Genomic DNA, 20,739 nt, shown 5'->3' with positions numbered 1-20,739 from the left:
CTTGCAACCTGTTTCTCCTGCCTTCTGCCACCAGAATCCTTGTCCCCAGCACAGATTCACCACCAGCAAATAACTCATCAGACTTGGTTCTGACCCACTGGCCTCTGAACCCATTTCCCCCCTACCTGCGGGCTCCTCGTGGACGGGGTTGTAGCATATTCACCTTTGCATCCTCAGCTCCCATGGCAGGCCTCAACTCCCGTGTGCTGAAAGAAGTGAATGAAACTCGTGAGTATAGAAACTCAATTCAGTGAGGCCAAGAAGGCTCAAAGGAAATGCTATGGGGAGAAACGGCAGAGGAGCCAGACTGTGCCGTCCCGCTCCATCGGCCCCCAAGCCAGCACTGCAATTCTCAAGCCGCAGATTCCAACACACACTGCTGTGATTGAACTGCATGACCTGCACATCACATGCTTGGTATTGGCCAGGGACAGCTGCAGAGGGGCCTGGCTGGGATTCAGGAAATCGAAGTTTAAGCTCAAGTTTTGCTACCTCTTGGCTGCGTGACTTTAATCTTCACAGGTTATTTCACCTATGTTACTTAATCTCTATGAATTTCTCCTTCCTAGTAGTCAAAACAGACAAAAATACCTACCTAGCTGGGTCATTAAGGTCAGCTGGGATAAGTAAAGCAAATGACTCACTGCCTGTAACACGTTAGGTTTTCAATAAAAGGACTTCATCAAGTTGAAGAATCAAAATCCAGAAATTATGTCAATATGACCCTCCAGGAAGGCTTGAGCAGCTTCTACCTATAACAGAACCACCAAACCGGGGCTGGCGCTGTGGCTTACTTGGCTAATCCTCCACCTGCGGCGCCAGCACCCTGGGTTCTAGTCCCGGTTGGGGCGCCAGATTCTGTCCCGGTTGCTCCTCTTCCAGTCCAGCTCTCTGCTGTGGCCCGGGAGTGCAGTGGAGGATGGCCCAAGTGCTTGGGTCCTGCACCCGCATGGAAGACCAGAAGGAAGCACCTGGCTCCTGGCTTCAGATCGGCGCAGCGCCGGCCGTAGCGGCCATTAGGGGAGTGAACCAACGGAAGGAAGACCTTTCTCTGTCAAAAACACCAAACCTCATCAGCAAAAACACAGCCCTAAGACCGCCAGAGACGTTGGTGAAGGTCCCCCCAGGGCCGACCCATAGCTTTCTGCTGGGGGACGTGTCAGGCCCACACCCATCTTCTCTGTACATTGAAAACACTGTAGTATTTGGGCCCAGTTCCCCTATCTCTTCATTGGCTGACTCTCGTGGGGTGCACTTGATGGTTGCTATGTGGCTGGGGTTTTGTACTTGGGCTGTGTCTAGACCACACACAGTGTGAAAGAATCCCTTCAGGGCCACGTGCACCCATGCAGTTCACCATCCTGGCCCTCGAGGAATCGGGAACACACACGAAATGGCCTGGAAGCTGTGCCCTGGGTCAGAGGAAGAGACCGCACATCCGCAGAGCGCAGGAAAGGGAGAGGAGGATCTGAGAGGTGATCCACAACAGGGCATGATGAGCCTTGCTCTTGGGAAAACACCTGGTTCTTGCCTATTAATTTTGCCACTGTGCTTCGTTAGTCTTTATTAATCTCTTGCTCAAAACTACACCTGGTGATTCAACAGTGCTCAGGCTCAGTAAGAGGACTGGGGGTTAAGGGGGATCCCAAGACCTGAGGGGAAAGCAAAGCCCTCCCGAGGCCCCACAGGTGGTGGCCACATTCGCTCCAAGAATTGCTCTCCTTGAATACAAAGCCTTGGCTAGTTGCGAGTTCCCCACACCAATTTACTTTTTTTACTGCATTAATATAGATGAGAAGATGATTTTGTGAAGAGGGATTTTTGAACTCGATGAGCTGACCGAGAGGGAAGCTTTTCTCCTAAGTAGATGGATCCTATTAGTCACATTAATTACTCATTTGGCAGAAGTAGCAGAAGGCTACTAAGGTATACAAATATTTACTGCGTGTGAGGCTCTGTCAAACGGCTTCCACTGAGCTCAGGATTTTAACCTATGCAAGCAACTGATGAAAAGGCCATTGTTCTAACCTCTAGATTACATATGAGCAAACCAAGGTACAAAGAAGGTAACAAGATTTCACGGTCAACAGTGGCAAAAATCAGGACTCAAAGGCAGGCAGCCATCTCCAGGAGGATGGTGTTAACTGCTCCACTGCGCCACCTCCCATCAAAGGGTAAAAAACGCCAGATCTGAGCAGACAAAGTCCAAGAGGAAACTGACACAGTGTAAACCCTCAGCTCTTTCCCTCACAGCACACACAGGGAAGTGGGTCAGAGCTCTCGGGGAGCCGAGACATTGTCTGTGGGTCTGAAATAGAGCTGAACCAGATGCAAGGCCATTGCCGAGTTGTAGCGTTGGGTGTCAGCAGCCCATGGCCGGGCAGGGAGGGTGGGACAGTTCAGATGCACTGCCCCCAACTCACAGAGCCCTCAACAGCCACGAAGAGCAGCTGTAGGGGGAGCTGGCCTTCTCCCACGTGGGGATTTTGCTTTTTAATTAAGGAGCGAGCACTTGTGCTTGTTTTCATTAATCATCCTCCAGAAAGCCGGACGCCTTCGACTCCAGTTCTCAGGAACAAACAAAACGGGAACCCAGTTACTGACGGACAGAGGCAGAAAATTCAAGTCCAGGCCATGTGCAAAAATCCCCATGAGCTCCAAGGCCTTCATGCCAGAAGCGCGTTCCTTCAGCAGAGCGCACACTGATCAATGCCTGTGCAGCCCCACATCTCAGCCATAGCCCATGCTGTGCCCTCTGCCCAGGCCACCTCCCAACCCACCTTCCTCTCTGGCTCACAGTGCCCAGCTCGGATGCCACTTGCCCACCACCCTTAGCGGGAAGCCACTCTCCCACTCAGCTCCACAGTAGTGACTCTCCTAAGGTACTTACCTGAGCCCACCTCCAGCCAGAGCTGGCTCCCTGGCAGGTCCGCCCTCCTTCCCCACAGGGTGGGCATTACTCTCTGCACCGAGGACCTGGAGGAGTGCCTTGCTCAAGGTCAGTGTCAGTGAACAGCAGAGACTGTGCTGTCTCCAATGCAGCCTTCTAAGTCCAGTCAAATGTCTTCCACTGACCTTGGACTTCTTGTGACTTCAGCTTCGCTGACCACTTGCCCTGGTAAATGGGGGCCAGTCCACCAGTGGGAGGGTTTGCAGGCTCTCCTTGTGAGCTTCATCCCCCAGACCCTCACTATGTCATGCACAGTCCTGAGTGTCGTGCTTCCCACCTCCTAGAGCTGTCCACTCCCCCGCTTGGCCTCTTATCTCCTCCCACCGGCTCACGCTCCTCCAACGTGGAAAATTCTGCTCTCCACCTGGCAAGCCTAATACCTATCGGGCTCTCACCTGAACATCCTCCTAGGGTTCCGCCTCATCCCAGCTTCAAGAATGCTTCCTCCCACAGGTGCATCCTGGCTTCAGGGCCTTTTACAAATGAGTTCTCCCTGATCCACAAACTCAGAGCTCCTGGAGGTGCTCACAGCAGAAGGCAGTCTTTGTGGGTACGGACTTGCTGTTGCTACAGTGTGGGTGATGGCTGTTTCCTTCATATTGACTGCACGTGTTGAAATGGAGCTCTACGCTATTTTCATCCAGGTAGCACCTGGGCTTCGTGTGCTGTCTGCCACACAAAGCCAAGAGAAATGAAAAGGTACCCACTGGAAGGCTGTTGGATTAGACCACAAAAGTACCTTTTAGAGTTCAACTAACATTTTTTGAAAAACAGGCTCTGTTCACTTAGAAAAAGTCCTCTGAGAAAAAAAAAAATCTTCCCTTACCTCAGTGGTCTAGCAGGGTTCTGGGGGTCCTCCTGGTTTAATTGTTCGTCCTGTGGAGGCACGTGTCTTGGTGTGTGTCACTAGCACAAGGGAGAAACACACTGGTCAGAACTTGCCCATGGAGCAGCCCTTGCAACCAGCCAGGAGATAATGAGCTTATAACTGGTTCACACCAGCAAAGGAGAGTCCAGACGGGTTCTCTCAAAAGTCAAAATTCAACAAACAAAACTGCTGTCCTGCCCCTGGCTTAACCCACCCATGGCAGCAAAACAAAACAAAGATGGCTTCCCAGCTTTGTACAGACTCACTCCATTGAAAACAAATGTGGGGTCCAGCTGTCTCCACTCTCAGACTCAAGAGTTGAAATCATGATCAAAGAATAGGCTAGCTTCTCACCTTGGGCAATCTCTCTCCTACACAAAAGGAGTCGACTAGATTCACAGAGTTAATGTTCTGACCCTTAAACATGGAATTAAAATGAGACTTGCTCAAAATATTGGGTCAAACTGGCTGTGCTACTGACTAGTTAATTGGTCTTGGATAAATCCTGGAGCTTTCCTGAAACTTGGCTCCTTGACTTACAAAATGAGGATGAAGTGGTTCTATAGAAACGGTCTTGCCCACAACATTCTTCTCAAGGACCAGGAGCTCCCAGAAGCAGTCTAGCATCGTGGTCCAGAGAAGACTTGGGTTGAGTCTTGATTCTGCCACTTGTTAGCTATGTGGCCTTGATAAAGTCACTTACTTCTCTGGGCTTCATTGTCTTCACCTATAACCTATCTACTTCTGCAAGGGGTGTTGTGAGTATTGACTAAGAAAATGTGTATAGTTTAATGCATGACTGGCACATGATAGGAGCCAAAAAAAGTACAAAAGCAGTAGCAGCACTAATACCCCTAAGATAATGCAAACTATTGATCACTACAATATATACACATGACCAATATAATCCTGATTATCAACCAAGTCAAACCCTGTCATCTTCATGAAGACTTTTCCTAAGAACTACAGCCTTTGGACCTTTCCTTATCTTAAACTTTCACAGAAAATCTTCTCCATACTGCGTATTTGTAGCTTAGCTGTATTCCTCTGTGTTCTCTCTAATGGTTTTGTTCATAATTAGAAAAAAAATGAGCCTCCGGGGCTGGGAATGGGGGTGGAGTGGGAAGCACATCTTGGAGTCACCTAATCCAAGGCCTAGTTCCCCTCTGTGGGTCCAGGTACTTGACTTAGAGTTCAATCCAGAACTGAGCAGTCTCTCTAAGGGTCCGACTCAGGTCAACATCACCCCCACAACCCCCCTTAAGGCATATTAAAAATAAATGTGTGGTTGTACATAATCCTGAATTCTAACACATGCTTTAGTAACTTCCATGTAGAACAGCACAACTTTGAGGGCCGGCATTGTGGTGCAGCAGGTTAAGCTGCTACTTGCAATGCTGACATCCCATATGAGAGCCAGTTCAAGTTCCAGCTGCTCCATTTCCAGCACCCTGCCAATGCACCTGGAAAGGCAGTGGAAAACAGACCAAGTACTCCACATAGGAGACCGGGATCGAATTCCACCTTCTACCCGGCCCAGCCCTGACCATTGCAGACATTTGGGAGGTGAACCGGTAGATGGAAGATCTCTTTTTCTCTCTCTCCTTCTGTCTCTCTTTAACTCTGTCTTTAAAAAACAAATAAATAGGGGCCAGCGCTGTGGCTCACTTGGTTAATCCTCTGCCTGCGGCGCCAGCATCCCATATGGGTGCCAGGTTCTAGTCCCAGTTGCTCCTCTTCCAGTCCAGCTCTCTGCTGTGTCCCAGGAGGGCAGTGGAGGATGGCCCAAGTGTTTGGGCCCCTGCACCCGCATAGGAGACCAGGAGGAAGCACCTGGTTCCTGGCTTTGGATTGGTGCAGCGCTGGCCATAGCGGCCATTTGTGGGTGAACCAACGGAAGGAAGACCTTTGTCTCTGTCTCTCTCTCTCACTATCTGTAACTCTACCTATCAAATAAATAAATAAACATAAATAAAATCCTTACAAAAATACAACTTTTCACAGTCCAGGGTAGCTGTATGAAGTAGGTATTTGTTAATAAGTATATGTATTTGTTAAACAATAAGTATTTGTTAAACAAATCAGTGGGTATTATTTGTGATTGTGGGGGTATCCATTATCTATTGCCACAATGAATGCTATAAAACAAGCCACCAAAAACCCCAGTGACAACCACCAGGCACTTATGGCCTAATGTATATCGGGTCAGCTGGGGTAGTGCAGGTGGCTGTGCCATCCTGGCTGGAGGCTGATGTGTCTACCAGTGGGCATCATCCAACGAAGAGCTGGCAGGAGCTCTTCCCAGCCCAGTCCTCTCCTAACAGTCCCAGATTCTCCCGGGCCACTCGGTGCTAATTCTGTGTCAGGCGGAGCTAGAACACCCAGAAGGCTGGGCGCCATGGTAGATACACAAACACCAGTTCGCCTGGTGTAATCAGGCCCCGTCATCAACTCCAACGATCTGGGCCAGGCCTGAAACAAGCTCTAGGACAAGCGCTGAATTCCAGGAGGCAGAATTTGGGTCAGTGCTGTTAATGGGCTGGATCTGATGGTGAGCGAGGGAGTGGGAAGGGCTCCGCTGGGGAGAGCAGTGTTTGCCTGCAGCCGGCAGGCCGTCTGTCTCAGCCTCTGCAGGGGAAGCCATTCGCTTGGCACATGCGTGTGTTAGCCCCCTTGGGAGTGCTTCCTCTTCCAGCTCATAGATAACAAGTGCTCAGGTGGGAAGTGACTTATTATGCACCTGCTGAAAGCCTGGGTTCAGGGCTCAGAATGGTCCCCCTGGGCCCACACACAAACCACTGTGACGGATGTTTTAAAAGTTCCTACAGAACTCAGTCAAAGTCTCATTTATCTCCTCTTCGAGGCTCCAGATAATCAGCTGCGGAGAATTTTCCACTCCTTATCAGTTAGTTCACTCACTAAGAATCTGAGTATGGACTGAGGCAGACGTCAGCCTCTGCTCAAGGTCGTTCCACCTCCAGTAATAAAGTAATGCTAACATGGGGGTCGTGACTGTGTGGTGCAGTTAGCACTCAGGAAGTGGTGATTGGCATCTGCATCAGGTTGTAGCCAGGCACCAGCATATCGGTACTTTAACAAGATGTTAACCTGAATTATAGGCTTTCGTGCAGTCATCTAGAAAGTGTCCTCCACACATTGTAGATGGCCCGGCTGTGAGCACTGAATGAAGTTTAATTTCCTGCAGTTGCCTATTTCTGACAAAGCTTGGCAGCAGTCAAGTCCGACGATGCTAGGACTGTAACCGGCCAAGGACGAGGTGACCTTGAACAGAGGGTTCAAGTTCATTTCATTCTACCTCCCTATGTCATATGGTTTGAAGATGTGGAATCATCGCAAGTTCTTACTACTCATCCATTCACTCAATAAACGTGTATTGAGCAATATGTTCCAGCCGTTGGACTACACAAGAGGGTTGAAGGATGAATATCCTATAGTCCGTAATGCAAAGAGGTTTTTTCCTCTAATGAGAAAAGGCAAACCAGAGATAATTATAAAAGCAATTTGAAGAACATTGCAATGGGTATGTGTGCTACATGGTTAAACCAGGTTTAAGGCGGTGACATGAAGGTAGGTCCTGAGAATGAGTAAGGAACTCTCAGCAGAGAGAACACGTGTGCTGGATACTGTGGACTGACTCAATCTAACTCCTTCCCCTCGCATCACCTTTCTAGGGGAGTTGGGAGAGCTAAAATCCAGGCTGGGCAGACTCCCTTGCAGCTAAGATCTGGATATAAATTATAGTCCAGGAATTAGAGGCGTTTCAATGGAATCTGAAAAGCAAAACTAAGCTAAATCAACATACTGGCCGTTTGGGGGGCTGCTTCTGTGATGAAGAAAGTTTTAGGAACATGAAGATTTCCTGTTGCAGCATTTTCCAGCATGGTATCTCCAGAAAGCACCGGAAACAGCAGCAGAGGCCAGGCCTCTGACTCCAGAATAGCTCTCCTGGCACGGCACCAAGAGCAGCTTCCCTAGTGGATCAATTCATGCTGATACGGGAGTGATTCATCCCAGTGACTTTGTTAGCACTGAATCCCTTACACTAAGAGGCTTTCTGTTGTAAACACTCAGATTGATTCCTGTTTCCTGCACTCACCTCTTACTGGCATGGAATTTAGAACCAAGCAAATCCTCAAAGATGGAAACGTGAGATGTATCATGGAGCTTGCTGGGTTTGAAGACAGGGACAATCCCATTGCCATTTGAAAATGGGCTACATGGCGATCAGTGAGAGAATTACTTACATGTTCACCTCTGGGCGTCCAGGTTGGATGGTCTGACTGGTATCCGATTTCCCAGCCTGCAATAAACAATCATCAAACAGAAAAGTATACAGGCAACTGTTTCCAAACGTGAGACAACAGGCCACACAAGACTGGGATTTCAGAGAACAGAGAAATCCACAGGTGAGCGCCGCGAGTGCCCCAGGCTCTGCGCAGGAACTATGACTGTGAACTAGGAGCCTAGCAGGGCACAGTGGACTCACTGAAGGACAGCAGAGTGGCTGCACTCCGCGAAACAGGTGTTTAAAGGGAAGACGTTGCGCTGGTGTGGAGGGGAGAGCTGGCCTGGGCGTCACGGATGAGGGCTGTGCAGCGTAAGCAGAGCACAAGGCTGCCGGAGCCGTGCCACGGACAGCAGAATAGAGACACCAGAGGTGGAGCAGGGCTCGGGAAGCTGAAAGCCTGCCTCAGTCAAACCTTAATAATATGTCAGGAAGAGCCTGAAATAACAGACGGCCCGGATTTCCTTTTAAAGGCCACTGGACACGGCTTCACAGATCTTAAAAATCAAGATATGACAAGATCCACCACAAAGGCAGAGTTTAGAGACACCCAAAAATAATAGAGTTGGAGGAAACACCTCAGGGTTGTTACACATGAATCATTGCAAAGCTCTAAAGTAAACCAACACATGTTCAAGGTGATTAGCTATTAATCATCTGTTAAAAGAAATCAATCCATTTGTCTGGTTTTTGTTTTTTGTTTTTGTTTATTTGTTTGTTTGTTTCAGTGAAAACCTGTAATACAGGGCCAGCATTATGGTGTATCAGATTAGGCCACCACCTGTAATGCCAGCATCCCATAGGGGTGCCAGTTCCTGTCCTGGCTGCTCCATTCCGATCCAGCTCCCTGGGAAAAACAGTGAGAAGATGACCTAAGTACCTTGGCCCCAGCACCCACATGGGAGACCTGGATGAAGCTTCTGGCTCCTTGCTTCAGCCTGGCCCAGCCCCAGCCATTGCAACCATTTGGGGAGTGAACCAAACCAACAAATAGAAGATTCTCTCTTGCTCGCTCGCTCACTGTCTCTCTCTCTCTGTAACTTTGCCTTTCAAACAAATAAGTAAACCATTTAAACTTTGATAAATACACAAAGAAACAGAAAATAAGATCTTTAGTTTAAAACAAGGCCAATTTAAAACCAAACCTGAACTACGATAGATGTATTATTTTTGCAGTCTAAAACTCCAAAGAAGCCATATAAATGTGTATATTGAATGAAATTAAAATGTAATCTGAATAAAATGATCAGATAGGAAAACTCATCAAAGAAATAGAAACTATTAAATAACCAAAAGGAAATTCAAAAATTGAAAACTGAGATAAAGTAATTAAATATGCTCAGTAGACTGAAAATGACAAAAGAACGAACGAATGAATTTGAAGATAGATGAGCAGCAATTCTCTGCTCTGAGGAGCAGAGAGAAAGGTTAGAAGAGGGTAGTGAACAGGAACATGTGGGACAGTGTCTGAGACAACATCAAGGAGTTGTGGGACAATACCGTGAGGGCCGGCACAGTGGCTCACTTTTTTAATCCTCTGCCTGCGGCACCCGCATCCCATATGGGCACCAGGTTCTAGTCCTGGTTAGGGCACCAGGTTCTAGTCCCGGTTGCTCCTCTTCCAGTCCAGCTCTCTGCTGTGGCCCTGGAGGGCAGTGGAAGATGGTCCAAGTGTTTGGGTCCCTGCACCCGCATGGGAGACCAGGAGGAAGAACCTGGTTCCTGACTTCGGATCGCCACAGCGTCAGCCATAGCGGTCATTTGGGGAGTGAACCAACGGAAGGAAGACCTTTCTCTCTGTCTCTCTCTCTCTCACTGTGTATAACTCTGCCTGTCAAAAAATAAATAAAATAAAATAAAATAAAATAAAATAAAATAAATACCGCGTGTGTAATGAGAGTTCCAGAAGGAGAAGAACATGCGAATAGAGCAGGGGAAAATATTTGCAGTAATAACGGACCACTTGATAAATAGCAGGAATTCTCAGAGCCCTTAATAAGCTGTGCAAAGACAATCTACAAAGTATTCAAAAGAATGACACAAGCCAAGTCTGCCTTTGCACTGTGGGGTGTATCTCACAGCTGTGGGCTGTAGAATTCACTTGGGGAAACAACACCCTATGGATCTGGAATGCAGCTCAGGTGTTTCTTGGGATGAGCGTGATCCTGGGCTCAGAGTGTGATGATTCTGATGGAGCAGGTGAGGGCTACAGTGACACCATCTAAGAAGTCAGGGGAGGACACAGAAAGGGAGGAGAAGGAACCAAAGACAACCCCGCCCCAGCCCAGCTCTCGACCCCGGGCCCAGAGCCAGTCTCAGCACAAGCTCTACTTAATATGCCCGAATTCACAACCACCACTTCTTGCAAACCACCCTGGGAGCCCCTGGGGCAATCTGGATCTAGGACGCGGAAAACTCATTTTCACCATGGAGATAGGCACCGTGGGGAAGAGTCAAGTGGGGAGGATTGCTTTGTATTTTCATTTCATTTTCTGAAAGAGACACAGTTGTGCTGAAGGCCACTCAGTGTAAGAGAAGTGGCATGAAACCACAATCACCGGGACCACAGCCACGTCTCACCAACACTTCCCGTGTGGCCAGTGGAGGAACCCCAAGGATAACAAACAAAATATGAAACAAAGGTCAAGTAACAACCAAGAGACGATGTCACGTGGCTGCCTGTGCACAGCGGTTCAAGCTTCCTTCTGATGTTATAATGGAGTCTGCTGAAACAGGCAATAGGCAGGTTAACCGGAGGACAGTTGCACAGATTCATTAATGCACGGGAGTGAGCCTGTGGTACAGCCGGTTAAGCTGCCGCTTGGGACAGCTGCACCCATGTCGGAGTGTCTGGGATCAAGTTCCACCTGTCTTCTGACTCAGTTTCCTGCTAATGCACACCCTGGGAGGGCAGCAGGTGATCCTTCAAATAGCAGAGTCCTGGCCACCCACATGGGAGGTCCAAATGGAGTTCCTAGCTTCTAACTTTGACCTGGCTGTTGTGAGAATTTGGGAAGTGAACCAACAGATGAAATTCTCTCTTTCTCTCCCTCCCTCTCTCTCTCTCTCTCTCTCTCTCTCTCTCTCTCTCCCCCTCTGTCACTCCACCTTTCAAATAGTCTTTAAAAATAGATGAAATTTTAAAAATAATTATTAATATACAAAGGTGCACAATGCTACAAGAACTATGAAACTCAAATAAAGGGTCAGATGGTTGAATCTTAAAAACTGTCTGCATAGGGGATAGGGGAACCAGGGGGCTGTGGGGATTTTCAAGGGGTAGTAAATACTTTGTAGGAGAAATGCGTGAGCCCAGAGGACAGACAATGGGGTGAAGTTTCCCTGGGCCCTAGCTTCTCTGGTTTTCCAGCATTGTCCTCTGTGGCGTGAGTGTAACCTTTCTTGGTTAGTGAGAATTCTGAGAGCAAGTCTGAAGTGGTTGTATTCCTCTTAGGTAGATCTGGTATCTAGGTCAATAGGGAACTCCAGAGAAAGCCCTTCCCTGAATTCCAGGGGAGAAAGTGGATCTGAGAGGATGGAGAACCAATGGAGTTGGGAGCGGGGGGTCAGAGAGAGGCCAGTTCTTAGACTATTCTGCGACAGTTCTGAGACGTGGCTTGGCACGTCAAAGGGCCACAGTCTGTGCTATCGTTCTCCGAGCTCCAACTCCTGCACAGCAAAACCCTGCAACTGCACAGACGAATGGCCAATTGGCTTTGACCTGCACAGCCACCCACAAGGGAAGTGGCATCTTCTCCATTGTACACATGCAGAAACTGGCACTCAGGAAAGGGCTGTGAATGCCGCATGATTCTTTTACAACAGGACCAAGATTGAAACGTAGCTCATTCCTCTTAATAACCCACAGCCAAAGATGAAGGCACCAGCCAGTGCTAATCCATGGAAAAGTGTACAAAGTGTGCTTTTTCCTACTTTTTTTTTACCATGTCCCTCTCCCCTCAAAGCCTCCCTCGCCCACCCTTAATCTGGCAGTGGTGCCCTTCTGTGGCTCCACTCTAATTATGTCTGGCTACTTACCCATCTGCCTTAGATCATCCATTCATAAACTGGGAGAACGGTTCCTGCCGTCCCTCTCTAGAATAATAGTACATGCTATGCCATGTCACAAGTACCCAAACGTAACCAAGTACATGGAATGAAGGCACCTGAGGGAGGTTGTTGTGTGAATTTAGACAGAGCTCCTCTGGTCCCATCCTATCCACAGAACCAGTGCTATAAACAGCTATTTTCTCAAAATGAAAATAGTTCAGTTTTTCAAAGGATAAAAGAATTTGGCCAACCACAGAACATTTAGGCAATATTAAAAAGTATAAAGAAAGTGAACATCAATTTTATACATACAGATAAACATATATAGAGAGTACATATATAGCTGAAACCAGATACACTTTTATAAACTGTGAACTGGAGTGGGGCATAGTAACACAGCAGACAGCCTAGAATGGATCATAAAAGCTTAGGTAACTTTATTGACGCAAGATGCTTCCCAACACCATGAGAGCGAGGCTCTGGGCATCTCACAGTGCAGCTTAAAGATTTAGGCAGAAATGTAACAAAAAACCTCCCTTTGCCTAACATTTCAAGTCACCTCCGTCCCACATCACTATCCCTAAAATAACCAAGAAGTGGTTCACCAAGTAGTGAAGCAAGTGCCAAATGACCAATGTCTATAAGTGTTGAAATTTAGAGAAAAAAAAAAAAACTATTAATGTGGATGACTTGACATCCAGCTTAGACACACAATAATCTTAAGACAACTCCGAAAGATTTTTTTTCTTTTCAAAAATAGGATCATAATATATGTACTGTTTAAAAATCCACTACCCCCACTACCTAACTGTCATGGGAAATCCGTATGTCATTGAGAACCTACCTAGGGATTTGCCTGTTCTGTTCAACTCCTATGCATGGAATCATGCAATGTGCTTTCTCTTGTGATTGATTCTTTTCACTTAGTACAGGCATAATCAGGATTCGTCCATATTGCTGCAATTCTCACTATTTCATTCCTTTTTGTTTCTGAATAACATTGCACTACATGGACACACCACACATTATTTATCTACAAATTAGGCTTAATCAACCATGAATAAAGTCTCCTGTCCAGGGCCAGCATTGTGGCACAACAGGTTACACTGTTACCAGCACTGTCAGCATCCCAAACCGGCATCAGTTCAGGTCCCAGCTGTTCCACTTCCAATCCAGTTTCTTGCTAATGTACCTGTCAAAGCAGTGAAAGATGGCTCAAGTGCTTGGGCCCCTGCACCCATGTGGGAAACCAGGATGGAGTCCCCGACTTCTGGCTTCAGCCTGGCCCGGTACAGGCTATTGTGCCATTTGGAGAGTGAACCAACAGATGGAAGATTACCTCCATCTCTGTCTCTCTGTCTCTCTCTTTGTCTCTCTCTCCCCCCTCCACGTGTGTGTGTGTGTATGTGTATTCAAATGAATAAGTAAATCTTTTTTAAATAAGAAGTATGTTTTAAAATATTTTCCTGTCTGGCTGTGCCCTCACTGTTTCAATTGCTCCCTAATGATGGACAGTCGGGTCTTTCCAGATGTTTACTCTCTGAAACAACAATGCAAATCATACAGTTACAAATAATTCTGTATATGCATAGGTAATATCCTTAAGTGCCTAGGATTAAAACCTCTGGATTAAAGCCATAGAAATACTTGAGGCATTTTGGTATATACTCATATTGGAAAACCTCCTTTTCTACATAACAGTGTTTCGCAAAATGGATTTGTCACCTGTGTCTGTCTTATGTCTCTATACTACAGAACTGGAGTAAAAATCTGTCCTGACACATCGTACCACCCCCAATAGTCAGAAACTAAGAGTGACATCCTTTTCTTCTGCTATGCACATGACAGCCAAGAGGTCAATGGTATTGGGTTTCCACTTCCAGCCAAGCTGGAATGATGGAGGAAGGTGCCACATAGCAAAAATATGACAAGGCAGACAGTAAATTGCCAAGACCACTGACATCTTGGTTGGCTGTAGGTTTTGGTTTTGGGTCTCCCCGTTCACCGTAAAACTTTGGGCCTGCTGGTAAACTTGCTCCACCATGACATAGCACCATCTACCATCCCTCCATGGAGAATGCTGTAGTAAGATCGGTGTGGTTTGATGGACAAGGACATTGGAGAGGATATGGGTCCAGGAGAACAGACTCTAGGATCCCAGTGACCTAGAATCTCACTGGTGCCCCTTGGCACCTGCATTGAGAATTGGGCTGAGAGAAGTGTGGACCATTATCATTTCCCTTTCTAAAGTGAGGAAGGGTTCCCATCACTCACTGCCACTGAGTCCCCAAAGACCTCGTTCTTTATCACAGAGCTGCTGGCCAACAGCACCTTGCATCTCTTTACCTCCTGAAGTGGCTCAAAACAGTTATCAGGAGGTGGTGACTGAAAGGCCCAATTCAACTCACAGTAAACTATTTGGGAGTGTCTGCAAATTGTGAATCAGAACAAACAAGGGGAAAAAGCAAGCATGAAAGTTGAGTGCTGCCTGTAACTCAGAAAGAGGAAAAACCCCGGGCTGGTGCTGTGGCATAGCAGGCTAAGCCTCCACACGCAGCACTGGCAAAGCATATGGGCACCAGTTCTCGTCCCGGCTGCTCCCCTTCTGATCCAGCTCTCGGCTGTGACCTGGGAAAGCAGTCGAAGATGGCACAAGTGTTTGGGCCCCTGCACCCACCTGTGATACCTGGTAGACGCTCCTGGCTCCTGGCTTTGGATCAGCCCAGCTGCAGCTGCCGTAGCCATTTAGGGACTTAACCCGCAGATGGAAGACCTTTCTCCCTGTCTCTCCCTCTCTCTATCTGTAACCCTCCCTCTCAAATAAATAAATAAAATCTTAAAAAAAAAAAAGAAAGAGGATTGTCCACCAATGGACTCCATGTCTCCTGTCAATGTAGCAATGAGCAGCTTCTCTGTTCTCAGTTGAACATGGCTCACAGAGCTCTAAATCTTTTAGAGGTTGTGATAGTGTCTTTTCCTTGTCGGCACATGTTTCTGTCCTTCCAGGGAAAGGAACTTGGAAAAATCCTTTCTACCCTTCCCCCAGGGGGAGGTAGAAGGTATATGCCAGGGCACTCCCCTCCTGCTCCGTAATCTTTGCCAGTAAGGGGATGGGGTGTTGGGAAAGGAGCGAGGGGCCCAGCTCCTTCTACTATTACTAAGTCCTTCCTGATTCTAAGCTCATGGAAGCAAACACACACACACTCACCCTGAGCAGATTCCAGTGGCTGTGTACACATGTTAGGTAGGTAGTCAGTTATCTATGTCCAGCATATGCTGCATCTCAAAGTCATCCCGATAATGTTTCAGGGGCAGCCTGCCCTGCCCACTTCTGCCTGACAATCTTCCACAATCTCCCAGGTGCAGCCTAGTATCTGCATCTCAAACACCCTGCCCCCTTCCTCCTCGGGTCTGATAACATTTGCATCCATAAAGTCCTTTGTTTCAGACTTTCAAGAGAAGTTTTTCTATTTACATCCAAAAAGCTCTTTGTTCCAAGAGGAGCAGAGGTGGGGAAGCAAGACCCATCTCCTTAAAAACCCCGGCCTCAACTGGACTGTGCGCTCAGCTCTCTGCATCTTTGCTGAGCCGCCCGCCTGGCCTGGCCAGGCGTACTCTCCACTCACCCATGCAGCCCCGCTCTCCCCCAGTCTGAGCGACTGGGCACTCTCTCTCAGGTCCTGTCTGGAGAGGTGCCCATCCGTTTTTATGGATGTCCCTACCCTAATAAACTTTGCTACTTTTACCTCCCACTACTCTCTGTCTCACGCCTGAATTCTTTCTCGCGCGAAGACAAGAACCCTGCAATTTCTCGGGTAACACACACAGTCTGGTGATGGATCAAACTGGGAGAATCAGTAGGTGAGAAATTGGGCAAAGAGGTCTGAATCCAATTAACCAGACTATAGTAGAGAAGCGATCAGTCCTGCTAAAATCACAGAAGATCCCTTTATGGTCTGAATGTCGGTGTGTCCTCCCCAAATCAACATGCTGAACCCTAATCACCAAGGAGATAACATTAGGAGGTTGGACTGTTGGGGGAGATTAGGTTACGAGCGGTGATCATGGGCTCACTGAGGGGTCAGTGTCTTTATAAAAGAGGGCCCAGAGCATCACCTTGCCCCATCCACCATGCGAGGACACAGCAAGAAGGGGCTCTCACAAGACAATGAGTCTGCCAGTGCCTTCATCTTGGACTTACCAGCCTCCAGCACTGAGATGTCAGGTTCTGTTGTTACAAGCCATCCAGCCTATGGTATTTTGTTATAACTTCTCAGATGCACTAAATACCCCACCCCTCCAGATGAGGACACAGCACAGACACACACCAACACATGGCCTGGGGTGGGAGGGGGGTTCAGCTTCTTGTTCCGAATCTGTTGGTCCACCCCAGTGGCCATGGCCTTAGCCTGCAATCCCTGGTGTTATTTCAGGACCAAGTTCTTCAGGAGCCCAGAAAGGCTCTATTGAAACACCAAGGCTCGAGTCAGCTGTGGAGCATATCACGGCCCGGGCCCCATCCTCAGCCTTTTCTGACTACAACATGAGAAGGAAGCAGATGATTCCCTTCACAGTGGGGCTGTGGCTCTGTCCTTCCAATCCATTAAGCATGGCTGTGTGGAGCCGTGTAACTTGGCGCACGCCACGCTGTGCTGCATAAATAGGGAACATCCATCAGAAATGTCACAGACGGGAAGCCAATGAAGTCTCTACAACCAATTTACAATCAGAATCCACTGTGACATTCACGCAGAAAGTGCTGTAACAGACTGGGGGGATATGAAATACACATTATGTACGGCCAATGATCTCCTGTTAAATCTGGGGGCAGGACACAAAGAAAAACCAGAAAATGTGCAAAAGCGAGGGAATGAGTGGTAAAAATCAGGTGGAGTTTTTTATTCACATGGGAGAATGTAGAATGCTGTGGCAAATAGAGTTACAATGACCCATTTTTTATCATTATGCCAGGTAGGCAAGCCAAGAGTGCTCTTGCAAATACATACTCTTCTTTATGCTGAATTTGTTACTGCCAGGGGAAAAAAGTATAAACATTGAAGATTTCTATTTAGACAAAAAATAAATTTCACAGAGACCTGCACTGTGGCAAAGCGGGTAAAGCCACCACCATCTGCAGCGCCAGCATTCCATATGGGCGCTGGTTTGAGCCCTGGCTGCTCCAATTCTGATCCAGCTATGGCCTGGGAGAGCAGTAGAAGAGGCCCAAGTCCTTGGGCCCCTGCACCCTCACTGGAGACCCAGAAGAGGCTCCTGGCTCCTGGAGATTGAACCAGCAGATGGAAGACCTCTCTCTCTCTCTCTCTCTGTCTCTCTCTCTCTCTCACTCTCTCATTCTCTCTCACTTGCTCTCTCTCTCTCTTTCTTTCTGCCTCTCTGTAACTCTGCCTTTCAAATACATAAATAAATCTTTAAAACAAATTTTCACCAAAGAAATAGCAAATGAGGTTTTCTGAGGCTGAGCTGCCAAGTTGCTCAACTTTGTCCCAGAAGATGTACTCACAAGCATAACATTTCAGCAGGTTCGTAGTATAGCTCCACCTTTAGAAGCTTCCAGTCTACTCCTGCAGAACAAGTAAGAGTTTTGTCCATCATCCTCATCATAGGCAACCTGAGCACCAGGTACAAGACATGACCTTGCACAGGGCAGACATTCAAATGCATTTTAATTATGTTAATGGATGACAAGCAAAGTGTTTCTTCTCATAAAAGTTGATGCAAAGGAAAGAGATGTTTACATGCCAACAAGATCCTCACTCACATGGTGGTCATCATAGCTCCAGCTGATACATAATGAAGACTGGTTTTATGCCAGGAAAAACATAATGAGTGGTATTAAATGTCCAGTTTATGGGATTTATCCCAGAAATGCAAGCGTGGTTAACACTCACAAATCAACATCAGTCATAAATCACAGCAGTAGAACGAAGAACAAAAACCATATGGCCATCCCGATAGATGTAGACAAGGCACTTGATAAGATTCAACATCTGTTTTTGATAAAAACTCCCCACAAACTCGGTATAAAAGGAACCTTCCTCAAAATTATGAAGGCTATATATGAAAACTCGACAGCCAGTATCATACTGCCAGCCTTTCCCCTCAGGTCTGGAATAAGACAAGGAAGCCTGCTTCTGCCCTTCTTGTTCAATATAGTGCTAGAAGTTTCATCAAGAGCAATTTGGAGGGTGGGAGACAGAAATAAAAGGGCATCAAAATTGAAAAAGAAGTAAAATTACCCATGTGTGAGGATGACATGACACTGTACATGGAAAAACCTAGATATCCCATCAAAAAGCTGTTGGAATTGATAAATTCAGTACAGTTGCAGGGAACACTTATATGCTGCTGGTAGGAATGTAAATTAGTGCAGCCTCAGTGGAAATCAGTGTGGAGATTTCTTAAAAATTAGAAATAGACTTGTCCTGTGATTCAGTGATCCCACTACTGGGTCCACACCCAAAAGACATGAACATGTCGTATCAGAGAGATCCCTGCACCACCGTGCTTACGGCAGCAGTGTTCACACTAGCCAAAATTTGGAATCAACCAAGGTGTCCATCATCAGATGAATGAATAAATATACACACACACACACAATGGAGTATTATTCAGCTATAAAAATGGATGAAACTCTACCATTTACAGCAAAATGGATGCAACAGGACAGCATGTTGAGTGAAATAAGCTGGACACAGAGACGTACTGCATGGTTCTCCCTTATATGTAGGAGGTAAAATTAAACAAAGCAAGGAAAGAAGGAAAGGAGGAATGGAGGGAGTGAGGGAGGGGGGAAGGGAGGGAAGAAAGAAAGAAAAAAAGAGAAAGAAACAAAGAAATGCCTGTGTGTATCAGCACTGCTACAAATATAGTTTTGTGAGACTGTTTTATACCTTTGCAAACCAATGGCTGAGAATGTTATACTACTACAGTTTTAATGATTTGTGATTACTTTCAAATTTATTATATATGGGTGAAATGATCATTTTTCTACTCAGTTATAGTCTATAGCCATTATCTATATTCGCACTAACTTAGGGTCTTTTTGTTTTTTACTTGTTAAACTTCTTATTTGGTGAAATATTAAGCCCTTATAGTGTGATGCAAATTTGAAATGTTATCTCAGAAACCAAAAAAAAAAAAAAAAAGACAGAAAGGGGGAAGAAAAGAGGATGGGAAGGAAAAAGGGGAGGGAGAGAACATCATTATGTTCTTAGAATTGCATTGACGAGGCTGGCGCTGCAGCTCACTTGGCTAATCCTCTGTCTGCAGTGCCGGTACTCCAGGTTCTGGTCCTGGTTGGGGTGCCTAATTCTGTCCCAGTTGCTCCTCTTCCAGTCCAGCTCTCTGCTGTGGCCTGGGAAGGCAGTGGAAGATGGCCCAAGTGCTTGGGCACCTGCACCTGCATAGGAGACCAGGGAAAAGCACCTGGCTCCTGGCTTCGGATCAGCGTGATGCACCAGCAGCAACGCACCAGCCGCAGTGGCCATTTGGGGGGTGAATCAACGGAAGGAAGACCTTTCTCTCTGTCTCTCTCTCTCACTGACTAACTCTGCCTGTCAAAAAAAAAAAAAAAGAATTATATTGACAAACCACATTGAATCTATTAAAAACTAATTAATATTTTTAAAATAAATAAAATTTAAAAAATAAAAAAAGTGGGGCCAGCACTGTGGCACAGTGGGTTAAAGCCCTGGCCTAAAGCACCAGCATCCCATATGGGCACCAGTTCTAGCTCCTCTTCTGATCCAGCTCTCTACTATGGCTTGGGATAGCAGTAGAAGATGGTCCAAATCCTTGAGCCCTTGTACCCACGTGGGCGGCATGGAAGAAGCTCCTGGTTCCTGACTTCGGATCTGCTCAGCTCTGGTGGTTGCGGCCATCTGGGGAGTGAACCAGCAGATAGAAGACCTCTCTCTGTGTCTCTACCTCTCTCTGTAACTTTGTCTTTCAAATAAATAAAATAAATCTTTAAAAAATAAGTAAATAAATGCCTAGCTTACAGATAATGAAAGCAAGGCTTATAGCAATTAAGTACCAATGAAGTAATAGATCTGGGATTCCAGCAGTATCTCTCTAAGGCCAGACCACTAAGAACCAGTCACTGGATCATCTGCCATTAACCAAGAGGAGTTACCAGCTGCTCTGATGGGTCAGTTGTCCATTTTCTCCTCAAGTATCCCTGAAACAGAAAGTCTCTTCTTGACTCTTTCCTGTAACTAATGGCCTTCAGTCAAGGATGAATCAATCAAATGAATTTTTACCAAGAATACAACCCTGACAATAACAGCCAACTTTATTGAATGCTGTGTGCCAGTCACTATGCTAATCTTGCTATGGATTAGCTCATGGATCACACATCAGTATTTCACCATCCACCAGTAAACCCTTTAGGCTCCACCTTCAAACCCAAACCATCATCAAACCATTTCTCACCACCATTCGCCTATCATCCTGCAATAACAAACTGATAATTTTCCAAGATTACTACAAGAGCCTCGGAATTGGGCCTCGCTGCTCAGCTCTGCCTTCTTCCCCTGTCTTTCC

This window comes from Lepus europaeus, chromosome 4 (assembly GCF_033115175.1).
Source record: "Lepus europaeus isolate LE1 chromosome 4, mLepTim1.pri, whole genome shotgun sequence".
Classification (NCBI taxonomy): Eukaryota; Metazoa; Chordata; class Mammalia; order Lagomorpha; family Leporidae; genus Lepus; species Lepus europaeus.
Note: the sequence above shows the minus strand (reverse complement) of the source record.